The sequence below is a fragment of the Zingiber officinale genome, chromosome 10B, assembly GCF_018446385.1.
Source record: "Zingiber officinale cultivar Zhangliang chromosome 10B, Zo_v1.1, whole genome shotgun sequence".
Taxonomy (NCBI): Eukaryota; Viridiplantae; Streptophyta; class Magnoliopsida; order Zingiberales; family Zingiberaceae; genus Zingiber; species Zingiber officinale.
This window is the reverse complement of record NC_056005.1, coordinates 23,777,818-23,790,095: the sequence shown is the minus strand read 5'-3', so window position 1 is coordinate 23,790,095 and position 12,278 is coordinate 23,777,818.

Genomic DNA, 12,278 nt, shown 5'->3' with positions numbered 1-12,278 from the left:
TGGGCAGTCATCTTTGATGTGCCCCTCTTCGTTGCAGTTGTAGCAGCGAACCGTCCTCTTCTTTCGATGATGCCTCTGCGATTTAAATTTATTAGTACTAAAAAACTTATTGAAGCGTCTTACCAGTAGTGCCGCTTCAGATTCGTTGACTGAGGCTTCGGAGTCAGAACTGTTCATCTTTGCCTTTAAGGCAATGTTCTGACTTATCTTCTCTGCTCCATTGGGTTCTGAAACTCGAGATTCGTGAAGTTCAAAAGTCGAAAATAATTGTTCTAACGTACTTACCTCGAGGTCCTTAGAGATGTAGTACGCATCTACTAAGGAGGCCCATTCTGGAGTTCTCGGGAAGGCATTGAGCGCGTATTGGATAGAATCCCGGTTGGTTACCTCTTCTCCAAGGTTCGTTAGTTGCGTTATCAACTCCTTGATTCTTGCTTGGAGTTGCGCTACCTTCTCGCCTTGGTTCATCCGGAGGTTCGTTAACTGGTTCCGGAGGATACCGCGCTTCGCTAGCTTCGCTTCGGAAGTATCTTCGTAAAGCTCCAGGAATTTTTCCCAGAGATCTTTCGCTGAGTCGTAGCTTTCGATGCGATTTACCTCCTGCGGCGGTAGAACACTGAGTAGGTGGAACTCAGCCTTTCCGTTGGTGACGAAATCTTCTTGCTCCTTTTTCGTCCAAGTATTTTCCGCCTTGTCTTTCGGAACTACATAGCCATATTTCATTATTAACAGAATGTCAAATTCGGTTTTAAAAAATACCTCTATTTTGCACTTCCATGTGGTGAAGTCTCCGTCAAACTTCGGGGGATGGATGTTTGCTCCGTTCATCGTCTTGATCGTAGTGCTTCAGTTCACGGTTAGTCCTTCTGAGGCGATCAGGCTCTGATACCACTTGTTGGTGCAGCCGAGACCGGCAAGAGGGGGGTGAATTGCTGTAAACAAAAAATAAAACTACCCTCCTCAGATTTCAACTTAGATTAAATGCAGTAGTAAAATAATAAAGACAGAAGATAAAAACAGAAACAGAAATTTAACCTGGTTACAACCAAGAGGGTTGTTAATCCAGGGCAGTGAAAAGCGCACTAAGAAAATTCTCCTTCTCTGAAGGCGGAGAAGCCTTTTACACTCTAATTGCTCAGAACTACTGCTAAGAATTGCTTACAGATTGATTGTTTGAGTTGTTGTTGAATTCCTAGATCCATGGGCCTTTATATAGCTCCTGGAAAGTCTATCCCGAGGGTCCAAGGTGCCTCCAACAAGGTTCAAGGCGCCTCCAGCTCAGTCAGCGGATAAAACTTTATCCGCAGCATAAACGGTCAAGTTGAAGGCGCCTTCATGATGGAGGCGCCTCCAAGCCTGCTGGAGGCGCCTCCAAGCTGGCAGCACAATTTCCAGCTTCCGACGCTCCATTCTTTTGGGTGATTTTGGCCAACCGGAATAGGACTCACCCGAACCCAATTCCCGGCCTTCTCCTCGAGCAGCCTTCCGTCCCGGCTTAACGTCCCTCAAGCGCCACACACGCTCTTCACGCCCACCGGAGTACTCTTCCACAGCTCTCTCGTCCTTCGGACGCACCGAGCACGTCGGCTCCCTTCCCGTGCCGTCCTTCTCGCTAGCTGCGTCTTCCGCTCGACTTCCTGTATTCCTAAGCTCCTGCACACTCAGACACAGGGATCAAACACAGCAGGACCTAACCAACTTGGTTGATCACATCAAAACTACCATAGGGTCTAACAGATATCACATCTTGCAAGCTTCGCTTTAGATGTACCTTCGTGAAGCTCCAGGATTTTTTTCCCAGAGGTCTTTCGCGGAGTCGTAGCTTCCGATCTGACTTACCTATTGTGGTGGCAACACGCTAAGCAGGTAGAACTCTATCTTTCCGTTGGCGACAAAATCGTCTTGCTCCTTCTTGCTCCACTGATGCTCTTCTTTGTCTTTCAGAACTTGAAAATCATATTTCATAGTTAGTAAAATATCGAAGTCGGTTTTAAAAAATACCTCCATCCGACGTTTCCACATCGCGAAGTCTCTGTCAAACTTCGGAGGATGAATGCTTGTTCCAGCCATCTTCTTGATCTTCATGCTTTAGTCGGCGGTTAGTCCTTCTGAGGCGGTCTGGCTCTGATACTTATTGTAGGTGCAGCGGAGGCCAGCAAGAGGGGGGTGAATTACCTGAAAAAATAAAAACTATACCCTTCTCGCGCTTTCAACTCAAATAGTGCAATAGTAAAATAATAACAAATAAATTAACAGAAATGAAAAGGGACTCAGCAGTTAACCTGGTTACAACCAAGAGGGTTGTTAATCCAGGGTGATGAAAAGCGCACTAGAAAACGTCTCCTTTACTGAAGGCGGAGAAGCTTTTTACACTCTAACAGCTCAAAACTATTGCTAGGAAATGATTACAGAGTTGATTGAACAATTGATCATTAATTCCTTGTTCCATGGGCCTTTATATAGCCTCTGTAAATTCTATCTCGGAGGTCCAATGCGCCTCCAATAGAGGTCCAAGGCGCCTTGATAAGCTAGAAAATTCTACGTGTCACACATAGGCTTATCAAATTAACAAATGTATTTTCCACTGAACCCCTTATCTACACAATCATGTTGTAGTAACGAGACCAAGACCGAACCTCGAGGACCTAACAGTAGGATGTAATCTAGGATTGTATTTTATTCTCATTTTTGGGGTTTTTTAACATGAAATTGGGGGAGTTTAAGCCTTGAATCTAAATCTAACAAATGAAAGCACAACAATTAAGAAATTACTCTAATGCAAGCGTGAAACCTAACTATGTGCCAATGATCAAAACATAATGCATTGTCACCCTACATTATAATTAAACCATCAACGCACTTAAACTAAATATGAAATAATGAAATGTAATTAAATCTGATCTACAACACCAATTAAAACCCTAGCTTGAACTTAACAACCTAACAATTAAACGAGCACCAAATAAGACTTAAACTAAGCTTTAACAAGGCAATGAAATGCTAAACTACAACTAAAAACATAACAACATCAAAATAATTCTGTGCCAAGCTACAAACAGGAATAAAAGGAACTAAAATGGTAAACCAATCCATTCTCACAATCAATCTATCAAGCAACACACTCTTGCCGTCACACAAGAGTGCCGAAGTCGAGAACACCCAACTCCGGACCTCAATGTAGAACCTCAGCTGTGTCTCAGTTCTATGTATGCTCAACAACGCCGACGGACCACCCTGTAACGCCCGCCCCTCCTACTAGTAGCGCGGGGTTACTTTACTTAACTATTTGCGGAAACATTCATGCATATTAAAATTTCTATCTAAAGTAAAACAGCGGAAGTATCATGAAGTCATGCGGAACACTATAAATAAACTTAGTTCATGTCAACATAAATAAAAAAATAACATAAGCAGGTCTCTTATTTTGTCTTAGCCGAGCCACCACCACACACATCTCCTGCCTCTCCTGCGGCTCCCCTAGTTCATCCATTCTTTGCCCTTATCTGTGGTGCAAGGAAAGTAAGTTATAAGCACACAGACTTAGTAAGATCCTTTCTTACTCACAAAAACCATATATCAAAGCATAATCACATAAGCATATGACAATGGAAACATAATCATCTAACATCATATTGTGAAAACATAGCATCATATTATATCATCTCATAAGAATCATCATGTTATATCATATCGTAAATCATAAGAGCATCATGTCATATAAATCATAAGGGCATAGCATATCACAAAGAAATATCATGAAGTGTCATAACATTAATAAAAGAACATCATGTCATATAAATCATAAAAACATATCATATCATAAATCATAAGAGCATCATGTCATATAAATCATAAGGCATAGCATATCATATCAAAAATCATATCATGCAAGATGTCTTTTAAAACATGTGTCATGTCATATGCAAGATGTCTTAAAACATATCATATAGTACTTGAACATAATATCATCATGAGGGCCCGGCTTGTACCACATACATAAATAAATGCGCGCAATCCCTAGGACAGGGTAGCTAGCCCCGAACCTACTAGGGATCTAGGTCCGTACTACGACCGTCGACCTAGGGGCGTACTAAGGAGCCCATCCCTTTACTAGACCCATTCATAGTCCGTCGGCCTAGGGACGCTTATGGAGCCCACCCTTGGTACAAGTCATAAGTAAAATAGCATATCATGGTTCATGTCATAACATAGCATATCATATCTTATCAAATCATGAAGAGTGCTCTTAGTGTTGGGTTTTTCGGGCCGCGAAAACCGCGTTTTCGCGTCGCAAAAACCCCGAAAGCCCCAGCCACTGGATCCGTGCAAAGAAAATAAATAAAATATGAGTACGAGTTTCAAAAACTTCGATCTACAGTAGATCTACAAAGGGGAAACCTTTTATACCTTCGATGCGTGCCCTTTTCGTATCCCGCTCGTCCAAGGAGATGTCGGATCTCAAGTTGTCAAGGTAGACAACTCTCTATGTGTATCCACACGAACAACTCGATGGAGGGAGAACCTTTGAGTGTGCTAGCACTCCAAGAAGGTCTCGGCAATAGAGAGGAGAGGGGGAGAAGAAAAATGGAGCAAGGAAGAAGATGATGGAATGAATGAGAATAATTCACAAAATGAAACTTATTCCTTCATTCATGTGGTCGGCCACATTAAGATGGGTGTGTAACTCCCATGGAATGCCAAGAGTCACAACTCTTGGTAACTCCCATGAGGTGGCATCCCACTTAAGAAACTGTGATGATGTGGAGCATCATCATTGGCCCACTCAATGCCAACTCACCAATGAGGTGGCATAAAGTCAAGTCAAACTTGACTCTTCATCTTCCTCTCAAGTCAAGTCAAACTTGACTTAATCTCTCTCATGGTTGATCTAATCCAACCATTTAATTCAAGCCAATTTAATATAATGAATCTAATTCATTTAATTAAATTGATTCAATGAGTCATAATCTAAATTAGACTCATTAAACACATGAATCAACTTGAGTCCAACTCAATTAGCCCAATTAGGATTATTCTTAATCCAATTTGATTCATCAAATGAATATAATCCTCTTGGTTCATCATATGAACCTAATTTCCATCTAATTTTCCTTAGTGTATGACCCTATAGGTTCTTGTAACGTTAGCAATGCCCCTAAACCCATTTAGAAGCATAAGTAATGAGCGGTATCTAGCAGCACATCATTACTACCCAATGTTACAACAATGTTGAGATCCAACATCACCTTGTGACTACTAATTATGACTCCTCACAATATATGACAAGTGTCCTTCTAACCTAGACATCTATATTGATCAATGTGAGGCATAGACCGTGTCATCCTCTGATCAATCTAAATCTTGAACTCCAAGTAGACTCACTCAATCAAATGAGCTCAATATCTCATATTGACTCATTTGGGCATGGTCATGCACTTCGTGGTCTTACTCTATCAAGAATATCGATGTCACTAACCGTCATATAGGAGGGATAGATCCCATCTACATCACTCACATCCCTTTGCATAATTCGTTATATACCCATTAATCGCCTTTATAGTCCACCCAGTTACGGGTGACGTTTGACGAAACCAAAGTACATAACTCCTTATGTAGGGATCCATGGTGACTTCAGGTTTAAGGACTAGTAGTCATACTAATAGTCATATGAGAAAGTATATGACACTCATATAACGATCCATGATACTTTCTCATGGCGGGTCATTCAGTATACATTCTCCAATACATACCCATGTGTCAAATTGATATCTCTATATCCATGACTTGTGAGATCAAGTCATCGAGTTGACCTACATGCTCGTCTTATTGCATTAACATTGTCCCTGAATGTTAATACTCGACTAGGAATGATTAAGAGTAGAGTTCCCTATATCATCTCACTATCGATTCAACTAACCGATTGATATAGGTGAGAACCTTCTACTCAAGGACGCTATTATACTTAGTTTATTTGGCACTAATACAAGTAAGTATAATAACCAAAACAATAAATGCCTTTATTTATATAAGAATATGATACAACAAGTCCATAATATAATCATCAAATGATTGGCTCTAGGGCTCTAACTAACAATCTCCCACTAGCACTAGTGCCAATCAGTGTAGGCTCTAAGCCCCAATGACCTAGTGTGACCATCATGCTTCCTCTGTGCCAAAGCTTTGGTCAAGGGATCTGCGATGTTAGCCTCTGTAGGTACTCTGCATATCTTCACATCTCCTCTCTCGATAATCTCTCGAATGAGATGGAAGCGCCGTAGTATGTGTTTGGTCCGCTGGTGTGAGCGAGGTTCCTTCACCTGTGCTATAGCTCCATTGTTGTCACAATAGAGCTCAATAGGGTCAGCGATACTGGGAACCACCCCAAGTTCAGTGATGAACTTGCGGATCCAGACTGCCTCCTTTGCTGCCTCTGATGCAGCAATGTACTCGGCCTCTGTCGTAGAATCAGCTACTGTGTCCTGCTTTGAACTCTTCCAGCTCACAGCACCACCATTAATGCAAAATACAAACCCTAACTGTGATCGATAATCATCCTGGTCGGTCTGGAAGCTAGCATCACTGTAACCCTTTACAGCTAACTCATCATTGCCTCCATATATCAAGAAATATTCTTTAGCCCTTCTTAAGTACTTAAGAATATTCTTGACCGCTATCCAGTGACTTTCACCTGGATCTGACTGGTATCTGCTCGTCATGCTCAAAGCATACGAGACATCAGGTCGAGTATATAGCATGGCGTACATGATAGATCCTATTGCTGAGGCATAAGGGATCTGATCCATGTGGTCTCTCTCCTCTCTAGAAGAGGGACCTTGAGTCTTCGAAAAACTCACGCCATGTGACATCGGCAGAAATCCCTTCTTGGAGTTCTGCATGGCAAACCGAAGGAGTACCTTGTCAATATATGTACTCTGACTTAGGCCAAGCAATCTCTTAGATCTATCTCTATAGATCTGTATCCCTAGAATGCGGGATGCCTCACCTAAATCCTTCATTGAGAAGCAACTCCTTAGCCAGGTCTTGACATACTGAAGCATAGGGATGTCCTTCCCAATGAGTAGTATGTCATCCACATACACTATGAGGAAGACAACTATATCCCCTACAACCTTCTTGTAGACACAAGGCTCATCTTCGTTCTTGATGAAACCAAACTGTTTGATTACATCATCGAATCAAAGATTCCAGCTCCGAGAAGCTTGCTTTAGTCCATAAATGGACCTATGCAGCTTGCATACTCTGCTAGTATGCTATGGATCTACAAAACCCTCAGGTTGTGTCATGTACACATCCTCGAGTAGGTTTCCATTCAGAAACATGGTTTTGACATCCATCTGCTATATCTCATAATCATGGTAAGCTACAATAGCAAGCATGATCCGAATGAACTTAAACATCGCTACTGGAGAAAAGGTTTCATCATAGTCAATACCATGAATCTGCTTGAAACCTTTAGCTACCAAGTGACCCTTATAGATAAGTCCATCCATGTCAGTCTTTCTCTTAAAGACCCACTTACACCGAATGGGTTTTACCCCTTCAGGTGGATCAACCAAAGTCCATACTTGGTTGGTGTACATGGATTCCATCTCGGATCTCATGACCTCTAGTCATTTCTCGGAATCTGGTCTCATCACAGCTTCCTGATAGGTGGTAGGCTTATCCTCTATGAGCACAACGTCATCATGGTCAGACAAGAGAAATGAGTATCTCTCAGGCTGACAATGTACCCTATCAGACCTGCGAAGAGGTATGTCTACTTGAACTGGTTGTTTTTCCTCAACTCCTTATGGAACAACATCATCCACAACACTTTGTGGTTCCAGTTCAACTTCCATCGAGGCTTCAGTGCTATTGTTCGCATCTTGAACTTCTTCAAGATCGAACATGCTCCCACTAGTCTTTCTAGAAACAAAATCCATTTCTAGAAAGACCCCAGTCTTTGCCACAACTACCTTGTGCTGACTGGGAATGTAAAAGTAATATCCCTTAGTTTCCTTGGGATATCCAATAAAATAGCACTTGTCGGATCTAGGTCCTAACTTGTCTGAGACTTGACGTCGAACGTAAGCCTCACAACCCCAAATCCTCATGAAAGACACCTGGGCATCTCTCCCAGTCCATATCCTATATGGTGTCTTTATCACGACCTTGGATGGAACTCGGTTGAGTATAAAAGTTGTCGTGTCTAGAGCATAGCCCCAAAGGTATGTCGGAAGATCTGTGTGACTCATCATAGATCATACCATATCTAATAGGGTACGATTCCTCCTTTCGGATACACCATTCCACTGTGGTGTTCCAGGAGGAGTGAGTTGGGATAGAATCCCACACCCAGCTAGGTAGTCACGAAACTCATGGCTAAGGTATTCTCCACCTCGATCTGATCGAAGTATCTTAATACTCTTGCCAAGTTGGTTCTGTACTTCATTCTTGAATTCTTTGAACTTTTCAAAGGATTCTGACTTATGTGTCATCAAGTACACATAACCATATCTACTGAAGTCATCAGTAAATGTGATGAAGTACCTATAACCGCCTCTAGCAGTGACATTGAAAGGGTCACATACATCACTATGTATGAGTCCTAACAAATCAGTCGCTCTTTCGCTGTGCCCACTAAAGGGAGTCTTGGTCATCTTGCCTAGTAGGTATGACTCGCACGTCTCATAAGATTCAAAATCAAATGAGTCCAGCAAACCATCCTTATGGAGCTGGGATAAGCGCTTGTCATTTATATGACCTAAGCGGCAGTGCCAGAGATAGGTTTGGTTCAGGTCATTTGACTTGAACCTCTTGGTATTTATGTTATAGATAGGGCTTTCAAGATCTAGAATGTAGAGTCCGTTCATCAGAGGTGCACTACAATAGAACATGTCTTTTAAATAAACAGAACAACATTTGTCCTTTATAATAAAAGAGAAGCCTTTCTTGTCGAAACAAGAAACTGAAATTATGTTCTTAGTTAATGCAGGCACATAACAACATTCATCTAATTCTAATACAATCCCAGAGGGCAGAGATAGATGATAAGTTCCTACAGCAATAGCAGCAACCCGTGCTCCATTGCCTACGCGTAGGTCCACCTCGCCCTTCGCCAATGCCCTGCTATTTCTCAGCGCCTGCACATTAGTACAAATGTGAGATGCACATCCGGTATCTAATACTCATGATAAAGAAATAGATAGATTGACTTCTATAACATATATACCTGAAGTGGCAGTCTTACTTCGCTTCTTCTAAAGATCTTCCAGGTACACCTTGCAATTCCTCTTCCAGTGCCCGGTCTGACCGTAGTGGAAGCAGGTAGCATCCTTGGCGACCCCTCCTTTAGACTTCAGTGCCTTGTCTTTGTCCTTGGCTTGGGACTTTCCCTTGCCTTTGGGCTTGCCCTTGCCCTTGTGTTTCTGAACCATCATAACAGAGTGGAGCTTTGCCTTCTTAAGGTTCAGCTCAGCAGTTCTTAACATGCTAAGCAGCTCGGGCGGTGGCTTGTCAATTTCGTTCATATTGTAGTTTAGAACGAACTGACTATAGCTATCCGGCAAGGATTGCAAGATCAGGTCAGTGGCCAGCTCTTGGCCAAGTGGGAACCCCAACCTTTGTAGGTTCTCTATGTACCCAATCATTTTGAGTACATATGGGCCTACGGGAGCCACATCTGACATCTTGCACTGAAACAGTGCCCTTGAGATCTCAAATCTCTCATGCCTCGCTTGTCCTTGATACAATTGACGAAGATGTTCAACCATATCATAAGCGCCCATTTACTCATGTTGCTTCTGAAGCTCAGAGTGCATGGTTGCGAGCATTAAACATGACACATCTAATGCGTCATCTTGATGCTTCTTGTAAGCATCTTTGTCAGCTCGCGGGGCATTGGCAGGAGGAGCCTCCGGAATGGGTTGCTCCAGAACGTACAGTTTACGTTCCTGGGTGAGAACTATTCTCAAGTTCCTGTACCAGTCCAGGAAATTTGCTCCGTTGAGCTTGTCCTTCTCAAGGACATAACGCAGAGAGAAGGTGTTCGTATTCGACGTCATCGTTTATCTACAACAGAAAAATGCAGAAAATAAATATCATATTCTTTAAATCATTTAATTAGGCCTTTAACTAAATGATGCTCCCACTGAATTCTATAATTCATGTGGGACAAGATTCACATCATACTAACCCTTGAGTTAGCTTTGGCTAATACGCCCAAGACTTAGTATGATCGGTAGGTAACTAATTACCAATTACATGTCTATGCAACTCTTGTTTATAAGATCAAAATCCGTATTTATATTAAAACTCGAGTTAGCTTTGGCTAATACGCCCAAGAATTAATATAAATGTGATTATGTCCTATATTCCAACCGTTGGAAATATGCCTATAGTTGTACTCGATCCAACCGAGTTAACTAGGAATACTCAATCTAATTGAGTTTGTATTCGCCCATGCGTTGATAAGCGGGACCAAGATTGTCCCTCCGTACCCTAACAAGATAATATGTGTTGCTCTGCTTTGGTAGATTCAACAACACATGTGATCGAGGTAGTGATAGGTATCACGGCACGGTAGGCATTAGAGTTGACGTGATTTAGATCTAATCTAAACGATGATGTGCATCATATACTCAATATAGATCTAATCTAATCGTGGGGTGCATCATGTGCATGACTTAGATCTAATCTAATCGTTAGGCACTAATTAATTACTTAATCATACATCACATATACACAAGCAATTAATTAAATTAATTTGTGATGTAGTCATGGCCCTACTACGATCTTCTCAAGCCAATGAGAAGATCGGATGGTCAACCTAAGGTCAACAGCTTCTCAAGCTTCTCCCTTTGACCACCTTGTGTTGCTCGCGCCCTCCTCGTAACTCCGTCTCGTGTGGACCTTCCACAGCTCCAATTTTGTACATTTCAATTTTGAAACTTGAGTTACATTCGAGTCTAAACTAATTTACAACAAGAATAAAAGAGAAAGGCACGACGCGCAGGTCGCGAAAAATAAAAATACAACACGCACATCACATCACGGCACGCAGGCCGTATTATGAATTACAACACATTTATTCCAATCCAATTGGGTCTTTTGGGCCATGACTATCACAAATTATACATAATTCTAAATTATGTATTTTCTATAATTTTCTGTAATTTTTAATACTAATTTTTACAAATTTTTACTAGTAAAATTTCCCGGCGGTCCCGTTTAGCGGTTTTCGGGCGCAATCGCGGAATGAATCCCCTTGCGGGGGCTAGGGGCAGCGCCCCTACCCGCGATCTAACCATCGCGAGGGTTTGTTAGCGATCCTACAGCGCCTTAGCCCGCTGTCCCAAAAGGATTTGGGGCGAAACCAAGCCGTTTTGGAAAAATCTTCCCGGTAGCGAAAGCCTACAAGTGCCGAAACACTTGTGCTTCGCTTCTATGAGAAAATTACCAATAAAAACTATAAAAAACCTAAATTTACAGAAAATTACAGAAGCTATATTTTTCATAAAAATCAAAAATAAACTCGTACAAGTCTTTGCACGTGGCTCTGATACCACTGTTGGGTTTTTTGGGCCGTGAAAATCGCGTTTTCGCGTCGCGGAAACCCCGAAAGCCCCAGCCACGGATCCGTGCAAAGAAAATAAATAAAATACGAGTACGAGTTTCAAAAACTTCGATCTACAGTAGATCTACAAAGGGGAAACCTTTTATACCTTCGATGCGTGCCCTTTTCGTATCCCGCTCGTCCAAGGAGATGTCGGATCTCAAGTTGTCAAGGTAGACAACTCTCTATGCGTATCCACACGAACAACTCGATGGAGGGAGAACCTTTGAGTGTGCTAGCACTCCAAGAAGGTCTCGGCAATGGAGAGGAGAGGGGGAGAAGAAAAATGGAGCAAGGAAGAAGATGATGGAATGAATGAGAATAATTCACAAAATGAAACTTATTCCTTCATTCATGTGGCCGGCCACATTAAGATGGGTGTGTAACTCCCATGGAATGCCAAGAGTCACAACTCTTGGTAACTCCCATGAGGTGGCATCCCACTTAAGAAACCATGATGATGTGGAGCATCATCATTGGCCCACTCAATGCCAACTCACCAATGAGGTGGCATAAAGTCAAGTCAAACTTGACTCTTCATCTTCCGCTCAAGTCAAGTCAAACTTGACTTAATCTCTCTCATGGTTGATCTAATCCAACCATTTTATTCAAGCCAATTTAATATAATGAATCTAATTCATTTAATTAAATTGATTCAATGAGT